Genomic DNA, 18,363 nt, shown 5'->3' on the forward strand with positions numbered 1-18,363 from the left:
TCTCTATCTGTGTGACTGTGCTTGTACTGTGCATAGAGCCAGCTACACAGTGACATATTAGATTAATGTTTTAATGTAGCATAGATCTGCTCCCTTTCTATTGTGTTTTCATAGTAGCTGGGTAACACACAGGTAATCATTCTGTGATGATGCTGCTTGTGAGAAAGCTTTGTAAATAATTTATGGAGGATTTCTACTCTTTAAGCTATTCCTAGCAACAACCTATCCTACAGATTTAGTTATAAATGTATATAACTATACATTAGGTATGTATTTATGCATATAACTAAATGGTTTGATGCTTACACATGGAATCACTGCATTACATTAAGTTAAATAAATTCTTCAAGAAAAAATGTCAACTTTGCCTTTAAACATGCAAGCACAATACTTCCTCCTCCACACTGGTTGCTACAGAGGGGTAACAATATGGTGACAGAATATTGGACCCAGTATCTGAAATACATTCTGAAATGTTTAGGCTTTCTATTGTTTAAAAAAGCATAGTGGTTGCCATGGCACAGTCTGCAATGTAGTTTGTATTTATACATATGTGTGCAAGTAAACAAACATACAGCAAAAAAAAAAATTCATTAACTTAAAGTATATGCCAAAAACTTAATCTCTAACAAGAGCCTCTTTGATGAGCACTTCCCAGTTCTGGTGTGGTTTATACTTTAGAATTCCTAAGTGCACATATTTCATAGAAAGAAGATGACTTGAAATCTGCAGAACAGTAGATCAAGACTGCAAAGTCCTGAATTCCACCAGAGAAACCGTATTGCATTCTCAGCTTTCACAGAAAATTCATCCTTCTCCTCACTATGTAACAGTCACACAGTTCAGAGTAGTCATAGCCAAAGCAGAAACTTACAGGCATATATGCTCTATTGAAAGGATATGGATGTGTGGATAGACAAATGTGGATAGACAAATGTGGATAGACAAACTGCAGGAACACTATAACTACCCCAAACTTTTAAAAATTATTTATTTTCACTCAGGAATGGGGAAGAAATAAGTGGAAAATTTACAGCATTTACAACTTTAATTTATGAAGTCATCTTTTAAGATACCTCAGAAGTGGATGTCATCTGCGAAAGAAGCTGAGACAGTAAACTCTGCCCCTGAATCTTTAATCTTCTAAGAGTAAAATAAGCCACAAACATGTAAGATTTCATTTGACAACATATTGTCCTGTAAAGGCTAGAAGTTGCCATAAGTAGTCTAATGTGACCTTTTTTCCCACACGTCTCTCTCTCACACCTCTTTATCTCATAGGATGAAGAATTTAAGTTGGTACGTATTTTAGTTGATATTAGCAAAACTTATTTCAATGAAGTGCATTTTCAAGTTTATGAAGCATATAATCCATTTTGACATGCAGAATAAAGACTAAAGAGATATAAAAGATTAAAAACCTACTAGGTAATAATTACAACAAAGAGGAGGTGAGCTATCAATTCCATTTCACTTACTTCCTAGTCATTGGCAAAGACATTGTGTTAAATAAGGCTAGCTGAAGAAAACGGGATTGTTAATTAAATTGTCTTTTTGTAGCTTTCAGTTAAAAGCTTTACTGTTGTTTTATATTTCTTGTTTTTATTTTATGTAAGAAATTAATAATTACTGAACTGCTTGAAATCAAATATGTCTTTTAGGAATCATTCACTTTGTGTTCTCATTCAGCATGTACATCATGCCATACCGCCATTCCTCTGTGCAGAAAGAGAACAAGATACAATAGGAAATCTGCTTTTAGTGAGGAATATTTTTAGTGGTATACGAGAACTCTTGTTCATAAATGGAATATTGCTATCTTTTACAAAAAAAAATATAACAGCCCAAAGTAATGTGACAAATTGTCATGGAGGGTTATGTCTATGAGAAAAAAAAACCCACCCCAAACCACTTGAAAACATGGAGTTAAACAATTTGTCTGGAATACAGTATGAATTTCTAGAGTTTTACAAACATGAGTGGAATTCCACCAATATTCAGATTACTGATATGAATTATTTTTTCTCTCTTCCTTACTGCCTAACATCAGTTTAGCTCAACTTTATAAAGCAATTTTAGTAAAGTGACGACTGTGTGAAAGGAAATGTTTCCTCAGGCTTGGAAAATGTACATTCATGAAAAACTAGTTCATCTGCACAAGTATATCCGTGCAGTCCTGAAAATCGGTAGCATATTCCACTAGCAAAGTGGTAATGACCTTCTACAACTGAAGGTAACCCATGAACATACAGAAGAAACCCAAGGTCAATCATTATATAATTTTTTAGATAAAGAAATTGATGGATATCTACTCAGCCATCCTGCTCTCTTACTTGGAAAAGAGCTCTCTCATTTATTGTATATACATTGCCAATACCTTGTCAATCAAGCACTATCATTGACAACATATGTGTTTGTTATTCCTGGCAGTGTTAATTCTAGAAATATTTGAAGGTTACTTTCAAAGACAATATGGAAATGGAGTATCTAAATCCTTTATACATACTTTTCAGAGTTACAGCATGTTTTCTGTCTTATAAGAAAACCTTAGAGCTAGATCGAACAGCATAACTAACTCCAGATTTTTTTTTCTTTTTGCCAGCACCATCATATATTGTATGCATGATAAAAATGACATAAGACTAAAAAGTTACAGACTATTCTCTACTTAATGTAAAAAATGAGGTTCTCTTAAAAAAATGTAATTTAGAAGACTCTCAAATTTCTTCTCATTTTGAAATGTCTGCTTCCATCTTTTAATATAATTACATTGAATTCCTAATATGTTAATCCACAAATTAGAAAAAAAAACATGGGTTTTAGTTCAGGGTGTTTTTTTCTCCCCGTTCAGAGGTAAGGTGCATTTTAAAGAGCAAAATAGAGTACTGTGGAGATCTTGACTCACTGAAGGTTGAACAGTAGTATTGAAGTGGCACTGCATTTTTTTCAGTAGTTAAAAGCAACAACAGGTCACTGGGAAAAGCATACTAATATTATTCTTCCCCAGTTTTTATTCTAAAGAACTGTCTGGACTTTCCAAAAAGGAATTTTACTAGGAATACTGCATACAATTGCTGACTGACCACTGATTTCCATAAAGATCCTATCCCTTGCAGAAAATATTCCATCATTGGGTAGAATACAAATACCATTTTTCATCATTAAAGTTAGCTGTTTATTTGATAAGTGACTAGTCCACAATTAATTGCTTTCTTTTAAAATACAATCCCCACTGTGTATAAATGGTTAAAAAAATCAGTATGAGTTAAATGTAGCTAAATAAGTAAGAGATCTTACCTTCATTACTGGTAATAGAGAAGGCAGTTCTAAATTTACATAAAATAAAAATATTTAAAAGATCCCCCATCATATATGAAGAATTTGGTGGAGATAGTGCTAAATCCACAGAATATTTGCCTGGAAAAAAAAAAACTCAGTAGTGGACCTAACACTTCCGAAATCTAGCAAGATTATATCTCCCCACCATAAGCCATGGAAAAACTCCCTTTGGAAGAGATCTGTATGTCTATGTACTTGACCTGAAAATTTCTAAAGCACTGCATCCCAGATTGCAGAAAATGCATGACCAGGCACCATTAAGAAGATCTGCTTTTTTTCTGCACCACTGAAAAGTAATAATCTATTTGATTCCCAGAGGCTGCACTGACCATTCATGATGTATGGGGTTTATTTCCTACAAAGCCCTAGATTTTTAATGTTTTCAAGATCTTTTACAAAATGTTAGGTTTCAGGCAATGAATTCAACTTACTATATCAGGGTTTTACTTTAGTAGTTAGCAATGAATAGTAGTTAACTTTAGTAGTTGTAGTTAGCAATGTGTTGATGCAGATGTTGTATGCACTAAATAATAAAAAGCTATCCAGTATTGCTGTTACTACTTGATTTAGATCTATTTTTTAATTTCATTTAGTGAGCAATACTACCTATTGATTTGTTGGTGCTCAATGTCTACTGAAGTCATCCCTGAAGCAGGAAGAAGCTGTGACACTGAAGTCTTAATATCCCATCAGCATTATGCCTATATATTAAATCCCTGCTGCTGTTTTAGAAATCAGGTTTATGTATTTAATGTAGAATGAGTTGATGCCAAAAGAACTACGCAAACAGAAACACTAAATACCGCCAATAAATTTCTTTATGCAAAGCATAAATTTACTACCAGTGAGATAAAGAAACAATTTACATCTACCACAAATAACCCTACATAAAGTTAGGATACTGATGAATGAAGAGAGACAGGCAAAAAAAAAAAAAACGGTTTTGCTTGTCTCAACCAGTAGCTATGTGAAACAACAAAATTAGAAGAGCCAGTGTTTCTGAAGCAACACTGTCTATGTTTCCATGAAATTACTGTAATGACTGCAAGGGGGCCATTTAAAGGAGCTAATTTTATTGGCAATGTGCCATACTGCTGAATAAAACCTCTACATAATAATAACACTAGTCTGAATTTTTAATAATGTCTACAATTATATTGCCTTTTAATTTTATAAAACCTTTTAAAGTCCCACTTCAAGAAAACACTTGAGCATATGTTGAAGTCTCAATATATTCAGGAAAGCACTGAGGCGTGAAGTCCCTTTGATTTCAGTAAGCATTCTTTCCTGAATAAGACTGTAAATCCCTTATTAAATTACCAGTGAAATTTACCCACCAATGAAGTGGCAAAGATTTAAACCAGAAGATTATATAGTCTCCAAGACCTGTGTTCTGAACTGAAGCAAATTCCACTCTTTAGCTTTAAAGGAAAATTCAGTTGTTCGATGACTACCTTTAAGTATAAACATCTGGGAAGGGGGAGGGAGGAGGACAGTAAAAAAAAAAGGCAGAAAATACCTTCCTAGCCACTGTGCAGTTATACAGTGCACTACTAGCAAATTAGTTGGTAGATTTTGGTACAATCACATAAAAGCCCAAAGCCAGCAGGTTCAATGCAAGCACACAACTGTCTTGAATTATTTTTATTTAAAAAATTAACTGTTTATTTAGTAAAAGCCATGTAGTTTATATAGAATATTTGTATTAAAAACACATGACTGTATGGGGAGTTTTAATTCCTATGATCTGATATTCATCACAGTATTTACCAACAATGAAAGTTAATTAACAAATAAAACAGAAAAACCTATCAAAGTTTATTTCCTTCAGAAAATTTCTCTTTCTGATGTACAGAGCAAACTAGAAATGTCATTTTATGACAGCAGTTCCTACTCAGGCTGCGCAACTGAATGAATACTTCAGACCATTGTTTGACACTACCATAGTTGTAGGTTTTAAATTTTTGCTGCCTGGTTCCAGAACGAGTCTTATATATTTAGATGCAAATGGACTGCATACTTGAACTGGGACCTTCCTCAAACAAGGCAAAAGGAAATGTGGGGCAGAATGGGGCACAAGACATACCTTTCTATTCAGAACCTTCTTCTGCATGTATCTTATTCCTGGCACTGTTTTAAAAAAGCGTAAGGGGATGCAGTAAGATAAGCAGTTGCAGCAAAGATTCCCTATTGAGCCTACAACTGAGCAATTATTCTGAAAAGTGGTAGAAGTTTACAGCTTCTTAAGATGACACAGGAGCTGAATCTAGATAACATTTACTCAGTGAATACTTCAGCTACTAAGACACTACACAAAAGATCATTGCAGAGCAACATACACAGATATACAGGGTTTGATATTTTTGACAAGTCCCATAAGACTGATCACTTAGATTCTAAGTGACAGCACTCGTTTTAAGTTAGACTATCAGATGATTTCTCAGATGAACAACATAAGTTATCTTATAACTATATCAGGTTTCATTTATTGATCCTTGCCCTACCTGTTTTCACAAGCTCATGAGCTTTAGACATATAGATACCAGAACATACAACCTCATGACTCCTGTATAAGGCATTAGTATGAAAACTATGTATCCAATAGATAGAATTTATCTTGTTTCAAGCCTACAGGCAAAGCAGGATATTTATATTAGCTGATACAAAGAGACATCTGCACAGTTCCCTTAATATGAAATTAATAAATTAATCAGATGTAAGCAACAAGAATTAGTGTAAGAAGATAGTAGACAAAGGTTGATTTCATAAATAAAGTGTTGGAAATATAATTCACTTGTACAAAAAAGAAAAATAAAATCCATTCAGGCAACAGAGGACCAAATATAGGTCACACAGAGGACACAGAGTCCTCAGTTCTTTCTTCAATGCACTTCCAAGGTAAAAAGATGATATTGTGAGTTCAGTGATGTATTTTCAGTCAAGTTGGAAAAAAAATAAAAACTGTTTTTAAACTTTTAAGTCTAAGACTCGTGGTGCAGAGTACCTACAAGTGACTTTGTCTAAAAGATCTGATAATACCTTTCTGGAAATCTTTAATTTTTTTTTTATGCTCCATAATCAACTGTTTAATCAACTCCATAATCAACTAAAATGTTTAATAATCTTTCAATCAGAATAGCAGTAGAGCACAATTATTGTGTAGTTGCATGTTTATCTTTTCAATAGTAATATATTAAGTGCCTCAGCAAAAGGTATCAAAGCAAACACCTGACAGGAAAAAATATGAAATTAATAGTCTGCAGCATTTTCCTGTTTTTCTTTCATGAATCTTACTATCTTCAATAAATATCACCCATTAAAAAAATACTGCTGTTAGTGCTTAATTTGAATTCTTAGGTCATGTACCCTAATTTTGAATTAGGTTTCACTGCAGACTTCACTTAGTGGTCATCACAGTTCATACTAAATAATTACAAGACCATTGCTCCAATAATGAAACTATGAAAAGCAAGTTTGAAAAGACTAACCATGAAAAGACCAACTATGAAAAGACTAGAACTTGTTAAGCCTATCAAAACTGGGAACACCTTACCTTGAACTCCTTCACCATAGGTCAGAGGGGACACCACAGGTCCCGGAACTGAAACATTTCATACCATACTCTGAAAAATTAAAAACGTTAATTCCTTCTATAGATTCCAACTCTAAGACATTTTTTTACCATGATCTATCACTATATTGTTTGGCTCATCCCAGCTGAGCTTCAGACTACTGATTCTAATTCCAGACAATGGTTCTTGTTACTGTTTTGAACCTATATTCCATGTACTACTACTGGTCTGGGACTGTGGTCCATAGATGGAAATAAATACACAAAGAACCATTTATTAGCCATTCGTCTCTATATGACATGCAGTTCATGACAACAAGAAAATATGTATGCAAACTCGCAAAAAAATCAAAGAACCAGATGACTCCAACCCAAACTCATCCCAAGTTTCATGAGCTTTTTCAGTCTATCTGTATGTAGTGAGTACAGAACTTCCTGTCTTTGTCTTCACTTTATCTACCCCTTGCATGGCTCTACTTTTCTAGAATTACTCAGCTGCACTAAATGATCTGTGTAGTTATATGGTTTTAAAGTCCTCTAAACTCTCACAGCTGTTCACTTTATGAACATTATTATGTATCTAGCTGCTGGGCACCTACTCTCTTCACGAGCTAATTCATGAAAATATATTTTGTAATTATATATTTAATGAGCTCCAAAACAACTGGCTAACAGAAATGAGGCAAATGCCTTAATAAAACCTTAGAGATACCAGTAGACCTGTTCCTAGTGTGGCTGAAACTAAACCGCATTTATTCTACAATTTTTTAAGGATATGTAATAGGAAACTGTAATTCTTTTGGACAACACAAAATGTTAAGATAGTTTTCTAATTGTAAATTACAAGTCCATGAGATGGATAAAATCACGACCATGTATTTAGGTAAACTACTCAACCCAACCATCAGTCAAATATTATATATCCATAAGCCTAATTCTGTTTCCAACTATTTGTATTAACATGCATGTTTCATCTTCTACCATATTTGGGTAAACCTCTCATTGGTATGATAGCTCATAAATTTACACAGGAACTGGATATTTTTGGGATCAATTTCATTGACATTATCAAACCAAACATTGACTGAAGCTGCTTTGGGAAAAATGTGTGATCTTCTTAATAAACAAAACAAAACTCCTATTGAAATGGAAGAACAAATTACACCATTATAATAGTATCTACTATTTTCTACACAGGTTGGCCAAAAGGTTGCAGAGCAACCTGTGTGCACCAGTGTGCACAGCCAGATGAATGACAGGCTATCCCACCAGTCTACAGGAAATTTCTGATTTAAGTCACAAGGTTTTTGCACTTCATAATAATCAGAAACCAACTGTGATAGTAGGCTATGCTGGGACTGTGGTGATATCTTTTTACTTTACACTGCATATTAAGGAGAATATTTAAAAAAAGCTGCCAGTACCTGCAGAATTCAAGCAACCTCCAGACACTTTGCACATTTACATTCAAGGATCTATCACATAAAATTTCAAGGACTTTTAAGCAAAATCTAGGCCATCTTTTAATATGCAGGTAATATGTAGAAATTCCTCCTACTCATCATATCAGCACAACACCCTTATGAATTTTATTTTTATTACTCACACAAATACAATTTTAGTGGGTTTTGGTCCAATATGATGTAATACAGCAAGAATAAGCCAGAACCATAATTTACTAATTCTCTGTAGAGTACCAACCAGTACTTGGTATTGTTATTCAGATAGCAAAAATGGATAAAACCATCTTCAAATGAAAACAAAAATTTCATCAGACATTCTTTGGACTAAAAAAAATAATAATTATTTATGGACTAGTATACTATAATATACACCATACTAAACACTCCATCACAGATTTCCCTGACATATTTTTAAGCAAGGTTTTGATTATGATTGAGTAATTTGCAAAACCCCAGGCTATTCTGGAATGACACTTCTGGTGATAAGATCTGCCACAAAAACACTCAGTGCTGGATATAGGCCAGAGCTTCAGTCATGAAATTATTAATAAACAAAACGGGAAAACCAGCACAGCAGGCAAAAATATCGGTATTTCTTATGTAGAATATTAACATTTTGCTTGTGGGTTGCAGGTATTATGGCATACAATTCATGCTAATACATGCATTATTCTATAAAAAAGTAAGTATAGTGTATGAGTTATGAGAAAACAACAGATTCCCAATTCATAAACTGAATTGAAGAAAAATCCTGTGTATCGCCTCTCAAAACCAATAGACACAGCAATTAGACAGGAAAACTTCAGTAGAATGATTTAGAAGTCTCCATCCCCTATGCAAGACTTGCATAAAATATACAGCATAATGAAAAAGACTAAGTACATTATCCACATTACATGAAGAAAAATAAAAACAACATTAGCTATATTTACAGAATAAACAAAATAATTCCGTACTTATCTGCATGATTCCTAGAGTATCAAGCTAAACTTAGAATAAAAATCCCTAAAAATCCTTTTATGAATGGATATTTGTCTTCTGCCAGAAGACATTATGCTAAAGCTAGAAAGCTTCAGATAGATTTCACCTTTCCAAAAAATAAATTTTAAATAAAAAAGGGAGTGTAAAAAATCAAAGAAAAGTTGAAAGTGGAAAAGTTTTTTTCTAGTACAGTGTAACAGAAATTAGATAAACTGGAATTAAGGTCTCCAAATTTTGCAGGTGATGTGCACTCCTTGACAGAAGGAAATGATTCCTATCAATTTATTTGTTTTAAAGGATTTTGAGTTCTCTCTTTTCAAAATTGTTCATATTGCACTTTTTTATTCTTGTTAAAGCAATGAACTTAAAGGGTTTGAGTTTCCTGGTTTTCATTAACAAAACAATGATGCTGCCTGCTTATCTATTAAATGTGTAAGAATCCACTGCTACTTAAAACTGCTTCCACACTTCAAATTTATGAGAGTAAGTGCTCTTACAGTTATATTCTATATGAAATATCTGACACATTTACTAAAGAGGTACAGTTTTTTCTGCATGCAATTTCTGAAAAGATCATTAGTGATTTTCAAAATAAGTATACATTATTGAACTACCTGTCAGCTATTGTGTTCCTGTTCCTTGTGCTTGCAGAGTGAAAGTCATCCAGTTGATACAGCATTTTGAAGTACATTCTTAATTTTTTAAATCTTTTATAAAGAGAGATATGCCTAAGATTGTTGAAAACATGGCTTTAATATTTTGTCTAGGCAGAGCCCTGGCTGCGGGAGAAAAAGAAAGATCAGTCCAGAATAAGAGTTTGCTCACGCTAATCCCAGTGCAAGGCTGGGGTCATCCACAAGGCTAGTGGCAAATTTCACATTTACATATTCAATATAAAATTTGCTGTTGGCAAATATGACCTTAACATTTACTTTTCATGAATAGTCACACTAATCAACCACCAGCATATAAATGCTCATGAAAAATTAATACAAAATGGTCTTAAAGAGTTTGAAATAAAAATTTAGTTCTAAATTGGAATAAATATTAATGTACAAACCTATTCCTGTTTGTTCAGTTCTCAATGTTATCAACTTCACAATGACATAAAGAATAATTCTTGCACAAATCTGTATTTGAAGTAGTGTTTTAGATCAATATGTGCAGTTAACTGAGCTAAAATTCTTGGCAGCTATGGATCTAATCTCTGAGAAAGATATTTTAGCACTACAGGGAGTGTGCTCTGTGGTAAAAGTTTTCAGCTGAGAAATGCATAAGAATATACTTTCAATGGCAGACTTTCTATGGCAGAACAATTGTACTGCATCTAGCTGAAGTTGAGAAAATTAGCTTGCTCTCCATAAATATTTGTGAAAAAGAAAGCCCTCAATTTAATAAAATCCTTAAATTCAGACTTTTAGGCAAATACATACATAATTTGTTGGACTGAAATCCAATATAGTTATCCTGCAACATGAAATTCTCACAAATAATATTACCTCAACGGTTTTAGTATCATTTTCATCAACATCTAAATTTTAAGGGTCTTGGCAAAACATAGTTTGGAGGTACTCACATTGGATATTAGTTGTCTGGAGGACATTTACAGGTATTTTGGAAAGAAAAGAGATTAACATATAAATCCACGGAACTAAAATTCAAAAACAAAAACAAACAAAAAAAACCACAAAAAAACCCCTAATTTGTATTTTAGCACAATGATGAAAATGTGTTGAATTACAAGTTTAACAAGTTTATAGCATGAAGTCTTCATGATTTTTGAAGCTAAGCATAAATCTGATACATTCATCCAAAATGATCAAACTACATATCTCATTGCAACCCTTACTTTATCTTTTCTTATTTTCCTAATTAGGCAATAACCCCATGGAAAGCTACTTTTGCCAGTAGTTAATTACCATTTGAGACTATAAAATCTTATAAACCCCACAATTTATAGACTATTATATATAGTGGATGTGTTTTCTGAAGCAAAAATTGCAACATGAACAATTTAAAAAACCAAAAAGCTTTGTAATATTCTGTTACATTGCTGCTAGGTGAATATGTCAGAGGATCAAGAATTCACAAACTACAGGCTTCACTTTTAGAAAGTCTAGGCTCCTCAAACCTGAATAGTTCTGGTTTTACAATATTCTGTGTGCTGTCAGTTTCTACAAAAATTCAGAAAATAAAGAGAAAATACATCTCAAAACTACCTAAAATTTTCATACAGAAAGAAGATCCAAAAAATGTACTCCCATTTAGAAAACAGTTTTCTGTTGAGATATAGATATTTTGGGTTTGATACCTTCAGGGATATTAAAAGCTGTAGTCATAAAATTAAAAGTAAAAATTTAACTGTTGTGGTATTGCCAAATTCCAAAGCTCCCAGTGTTTCAATTGGAAAAAGAAAATAATACTTTGTCTCACAGATTTGTTGTTGAAATTGTTGTGCAGGGGATTCATTTTACTCTAAAGCTTATCGATTGATGGAAAGATGCTTTATACAGTCTGTAAAACCTTATAATCTTTCAGGATGAAAGATGTTTAAATTAAATATTTTATCTGTTAGCATTCATTATGGCAAATGTTATCTCTCACCAATGTTTCTCACTGGAATCAGTGATTCAGAAATTGTACATTATGACCTGAAGAACACGGGGGATTTTGAATGTGATTTTATTGATTTTTCATGTAAATATGACTGAACAAAAGATGTAAAAAAATCTTAAGATGACTGAGATGTGGTGAAGATTTTGTGAAACATGTCTGTTATTCCATTTATGTAAATAAATTATTCTCAGAATCATATAAGAAGCAAAGGCATTTTAGTATTTCAAAGAATCCAGAAATATCCTCAGTACTTTCTACAGCACACCAACATATTAAAATATGGATTTTTTTTTCATGTAGAGCATTTCTTTTTAATGGGTTAGCATAATTAGAACCTTTGAAATACTCTGAATCAGTACTGGCTTGACAAGGGCATGTGAAGTGAAACAGAGCCATGTACATTTGCTAGACCTCATTTAAAGATAGATGTAATTATCTTGGTAATGCCATGTCAGCTTTAGCAGTGACTATTTCCCAGTTTGATCAGAAAAGTTTTAATAGCACATGGAGGCAACAACTCCTGCCGGTCTCTGCACTGAAATCTAAAGAACAGGTAACCTTTGTAATTTTTAATGAAGACTTTTTTCCCTCTGATCACACATGCAGAAGAATTTTTCTTGATATCTGTGAATCTGTTACTACTGCAAGCTGCTATACTGGCCACAGCCTTCCAAAATAGCTGATGGGAAACAAGTAGTACCAAATTGAACTTGTAGAAAGACACTGGTACTATCAGGGCAAAAGAAAAAAGTATACATCTAGAAATAGGCCCAGTGCTGACAAACAGATACCGAAACACCAGTACCATACTGTACCATACTAGTGGTTGAGAAGTATGGGGTGGGCCATCTGGAAACCTCCATGTATCTGGCTGGAACAGTCCAACACTGGATACTATTGAAAAATATATAAAGTCCATTCTCCTTTCCTCTTCCTCCTCCACCGAAAAAACTGTCAAAAGACAAAGACCCATTGTAGAAAAAAAGACCTAAAAATATGTACAGACTTAGATAACCCCTGGATAAAAGATTTCTTCTTGGCACCCATCTGATTTTACTATAGCAAAACAATGACAATTCTGAAGAGTTAGATCAGGTACTGTAACTGCTGGGAAAATGTTAGAAGACTGTGTGTGTGCACATTTGCACTTCTTTGAGCATACCTCTTTTTTTTCTGACTCCTTCTGGCTAGCTAAATCAGTACGCATGCTCTATTTTGTCCAATACACTCCCTTGGGCCCATGTCAAACCATAAGAAATAGAGAGGTTGCTTTTCATAAATGAGTATTTACTTTCAGTCTATATCACATGGCTGTTATCTCTTTAAAGAAAATACAATTGTTGCCAGTCAGGTAGCATTTTCTAGTCTTTAAAGGTCAATGTATTTTTGTTTAATAGTGGTTAGGAAAGATAATTTTCATGCCTGTAGAAAGTTTCAGTTTCCCTACATATCCTGGGTTCAGCAGTAGCAGTCATTTTTCTCCTTCTTAGTATCTGGTGCAGTGCTGTGGTTTTGACTTTCGGCCTGGGAACAGTGCTGATAACACCGATGTTTTTAGTTACTACTCAAATATTTACTTTGGCAAAGGACTTTCTGAGTCTCATGCTCTGCCAGGGAGGAGAGAAAGCCAGGAGAAAGCAGAGACAGGACACCTGACCCAAAACTAGCCAAAGAGGTATTCCATACCACAGCATGTCATTCCCAGGATGTAAACTGGGAGTTACCCGGAAGGGCTGACTCACTGCTCAATTGGGCTGCTTATCAATGGGTGGTACTGTATTCTCTTCCCTTGTTATTTCCCTTATCATTATTATTATTGGTGGTAACAGTCATGGTTTTGTGTTATACAGTTACTGGACTGTTCTTATCTCAACCTGTGGGAGTCACATTCATTTGAATCCCCTCCCTGTCCCTCCAGGAGTAGGGGGGGGAGGAGGAGGAAGAAAAGGGGAGGAGTGAGCAAGAGGGCTGCATGGTTCTGATTTACAGCCTGGGCTTAAACCATAACACTACATTAAAGTGTACTCTTTTTATGCCATTCTTGCCCACTCTTACTAGATTCTTATGGGCTATTTAGTGCAACTAAAAAAAAAAAAACTCAAACTCCTAGCTGAAGTGAACTGTGCTTTTTCTAACATAAACCACACAGAAACAGAATAAAAATCACTGGGACTCTGGTGTTCTATTAGAAAGCCAGCCCCATTTTCTTATTTTTTAATTATTGTGAAGTATTGCATCTATGCACAGCAAAGAAAGAATTGAGTCCCTGTACCAAAGTCAAACTGAGATATAGCTCCAAAAGTGGAAGATGCTATGAAGAATGAAATCTTTCAAAAAGTCCTGAAGGGTGAAACAAACAGATGTACAAGGAAATATGAAAATATTTCTATTTGCTTTCCAAAGAAGCAATGAAACCTGAGTCATTATAATAAAATAACAATGTAAACAATGTCACAAACAAAGCATGTCTGATGGTACACACTTTAAATCCACTACTGCATGACAAAGGAGGAACCAATGGCAGTTATCTGAAGGATGTTGCACCATAACTGGTGATTTGAGGACCATAACCATGTAATAAGGAAATAACAACATTAGTCCTGTAGGTATGGCATTAGTCATGCTGGCATGTTCAATTATTAAAACTTGGTGGCAATGATGAGTAGTTTTAAAATTACTAACATAGATAGAGGTATCTTGAGAAAAAGAAACGAAAATATAAATTAGGAAGCCAAGCAACACAAGAAAGTATTTTAAGAGTCTAACATCATAGGGCTTGAATAAATTCAAGTCTTTATTGAGTTTGATTGAAAAAAAAAATCTAAATTAAAAAAAAAAAAACACAGCTAAAACCAGATTGGAAAAGCATCTGAATACACGTTAAAAATACTGCTCTAGGATATAACCTAATACAAGGAATTTCCACCACACAGGAAAAAACAGTAAGCTATCTGCACTTGGTAAGTTCTTTTCTACTTGATTTGCTCTTCTTTCAAATTAATGCTGAAATATTTGATAGATTATTATTAGATCCATATTTAATGAACAATAAAGATGTTCAATAACAGATAATTTCATTAATTGCACCAGGGCTGTTAACATGACATTAGCTTTTTTTTTAATTTCTTTTTTACCTAAGTCTCAAATAGCAAAGAGATCTGTAGAGTTGCTGAAGTACTTCATATAATTCAGGGACCTAAATCTGATAACAGCCTGTCTGCATTTCACAATTAAGCAAAAAAAAAAAAAGAATATAAAAACATAATTTACCAAAAAAGACACATCCACAAAGTCAAGATGAACTGAGATTTCAGATCATATTTTTCCAGTCCTAACTTACAAATACATCATGCTTGTTCTTTTGCTTAAAACCATTTACAAAAAAATTACTTAAGCTATTTATAATGGCGTTTAAACATCAGTTTGAATGAAACCACAGTTAAAAAAAAAAAAACAAACAATCAAGAATGAGTTTCATCAGCTGCACATTTAAGCAACAACAAGCCATACACTGTCTTTTTCATAGAACATGTATGACTCATGGAGAGCTGTCACAGTTACGGCCTTGCTATAAATGCAGAGAAAAAGGGGAGGCAAAAGATATAATGCATTGCGTATGGACTTCACATCAGGTCATTCTGCTGGAAAAAGATGTCTTGTGCAAAATGCAGCTGATGGCTGAATTGAAATACAGTGCTTCATATTGTAGCTAGTGCTACATAAAAATCCTCCAAAGTCTAAATATCTGCGCTGTCTTGATACCTACCTACATACCTCTGCATGAATGTTTCCTGTTGGTTTTCAAGGAATGCAGAAATGCCACATTAACTGATACATAGGAACTATTTTTCATTAGAAAATATTCCCTGAATTTTTCCCAAATAATAAATAACAAATTATTTAATATCCATAGTAATTTCATTCTCTTTCATTTCCTAAGAGAAGAACGGATACAAAGATCCAAAGAAACACCAGTGACATCTAACCATAGCTGTTGGCACTACCTTAGATGCTTTATTCACCACTTTAAGAACAGAGGCATAATCTTAAACATATCAGAATTGACTGAAATTTTTCCTTCTCCATGAGCCCCAAATGCTTTGGTGCACTATAACCCTGGAAACAGTAAAAGCAGTAGATACAACACAAGATTTTTGGTATCATGCAACTGAGTTGACATGTACTCTCCCACTCCGAGCTAACCCTAACCCACATTCTCCCACAAGTTTGTCAATTGTCAGGTGGTTCCAGGCTAGACCCTTAACCACCAAAAATGTCCATGTGTGCTACGAGAGCTACATTATGTTGGTGATTGCCTATCTATCTTTGTTTTATGTTTTGACAATTAATGGGGGTAAGTGCTACAGTATATTAGTTTCAAGACTACAAATATATTAGTTTTTAGCCTTATGAATAATCATGTCCATTGTGAGCCCTTCAAAGACTAAGCTTGTGGATTGAGAAGTTATGCATTGTTGGACCATTTTAATTAGCCTACGTGAAGCCTAAACTCAAAGGTTTGTTTATGCATAATTCTAATTTCAGCCTTTAAAAAGTCTTGATATGAAATGTAATGGACAGTCTACTGGAAAAATAACAATTAAGAAATACAGAGTAGAAAGAGCATAGACTCATGTGAATTAACAGATATAATGGATTCTTCTTACCTCCACATTCAAGTTCATATGGCATTTTTGGAGTCAAATTGCCAGCATGATTTTTTAAGAGAACTAATAGATTTTTAATTTTTTTTTCCTCAAGCTCCTTCCATGATGATATGTTAACACAGAGAGCATGTAGTTATTTTACCATAGCAGAGAACTAAGACTGAAGCAGTGTTATGCTGTACTCCAATGGGAGTCTTTACAAGCCATGACAACAAACTAACATTCAGCCTTTGATAAAAACTCATAATGTGCTTTCACAATATGAATAACATCTCATCTCTTGAACCAGAAACCTAAGTTCAAAATGAAATGATTCAACTAAAGCTAAAAAAAAAAAGAAAAAAGAAAAATCAGAAGGAATGGTGTAGAGGAACAATAAGAATTGACTAAAACCTACCTATCCAGTCTTAAAACAGTCTTATCTGTTTAGCTGATCTGCCTACCTATATTTACCTATCTCCTTGTGAGATTCAGGTGATAATATGTAGTTCTTTAGTAACAGGATCTGTTTATCACTGAACACTATATCATCAGACCAAAGAACCAATGGAAGACAATAGAGACAACAAAGGAGTGCCCACGAGTGTTAAGCCAACCAAGTTCACTCCATACTGGGGAAAGATTCTCCCTGCTATGAAACATGGCACTAATTTGATACAACTACTTAATTTTGAAATTCAAATAAATTTATATGCACCAGTGAAACATGGTGACATACCAGGGCCAACTAAACATCAGTATAAAACAACAAGCTGAAGTGATTATAGCACAGGTCTTTTCACGTTATGAAGATATGATATATGCTTAAAAAGTTTCTGCAAGCAACAAGACAATTTTGATTTTGATGTACACTGCAGATAGATGCAAGTCTGAATTTTCTACAGGCATCTTCAGATTTACACACTGAAAAAAAAAATTCCATGCTGGTTTACACTGATCAAGATATTAAGACAACCCAGACCACAAATATATTCTCATATGTGTTACCCGCTAAGTCTTAATTAGTTATAGAAAAAAAATAGAAAGAAACAAACCTCTGAGCTCATGTACCTTACATTGCCATTTGAAAAATACCTAGATGCAATAAGGATTGAAAATCAAGTTTCAGCTACTGTTCATCTCCCTGCTGTGAGCAACTATGTTCCACAAGAATCCTATTTTCTCTATTACCTTCAGATTAGTTACAGATCCTGTATTTGACAAAGACCCTACAAGAGAGAAGTGCTAGAACTCAAACTGTAAAGGGCATGCTGCAGACAAAATCCCACCTAACTCCTGCAGGCAGACCAATTCATGTACTTGCCCTTTACTCAGTGCTATGACTAAACCCACTGATTACTGCACAAGGAATAACCACATCTATTATTACTATAGCTGGCTTTGCAACAAATGTACTCCACAAATATGTAATTTATGATAGTGAATGTTTCTAAAAAAAAAAACTCAGATTACCAGAGTTCACTCACTTTGCTTTTTGTATTTCTTTTATATTTTATATTTATAACTCCTCTGTGTATTTGAGTTTATAAAGTGTCATATGGACATTTTATCTTATTTAAATATCGGTCAATATTTACTATTAATTACTCTTAAAATAAAGATTTATCTACTTTTTAGACTCCTAAAATACTTGCACATAAACAAATGCACATTCAAAACTGATAAGATACACTTTTTTTTCTATTGTTCAGAGAAAATTATATACATGGAGTTTGAGAAGCAGATT

At 33.8% G+C, this 18,363-nt stretch overlaps 1 protein-coding gene across 1 annotated transcript in view; it reads right to left on the bottom strand.

Annotated features, from left to right (window-relative positions):
- Nucleotides 1–18,363, bottom strand: part of SNTG1 (syntrophin gamma 1) — a 306,725-nt gene that overhangs the window by 96,920 nt on the left and 191,442 nt on the right. The gene's annotated exons all lie outside the window — the stretch shown is intronic.

Source organism: Melopsittacus undulatus, chromosome 1 (assembly GCF_012275295.1).
Source record: "Melopsittacus undulatus isolate bMelUnd1 chromosome 1, bMelUnd1.mat.Z, whole genome shotgun sequence".
Classification (NCBI taxonomy): Eukaryota; Metazoa; Chordata; class Aves; order Psittaciformes; family Psittaculidae; genus Melopsittacus; species Melopsittacus undulatus.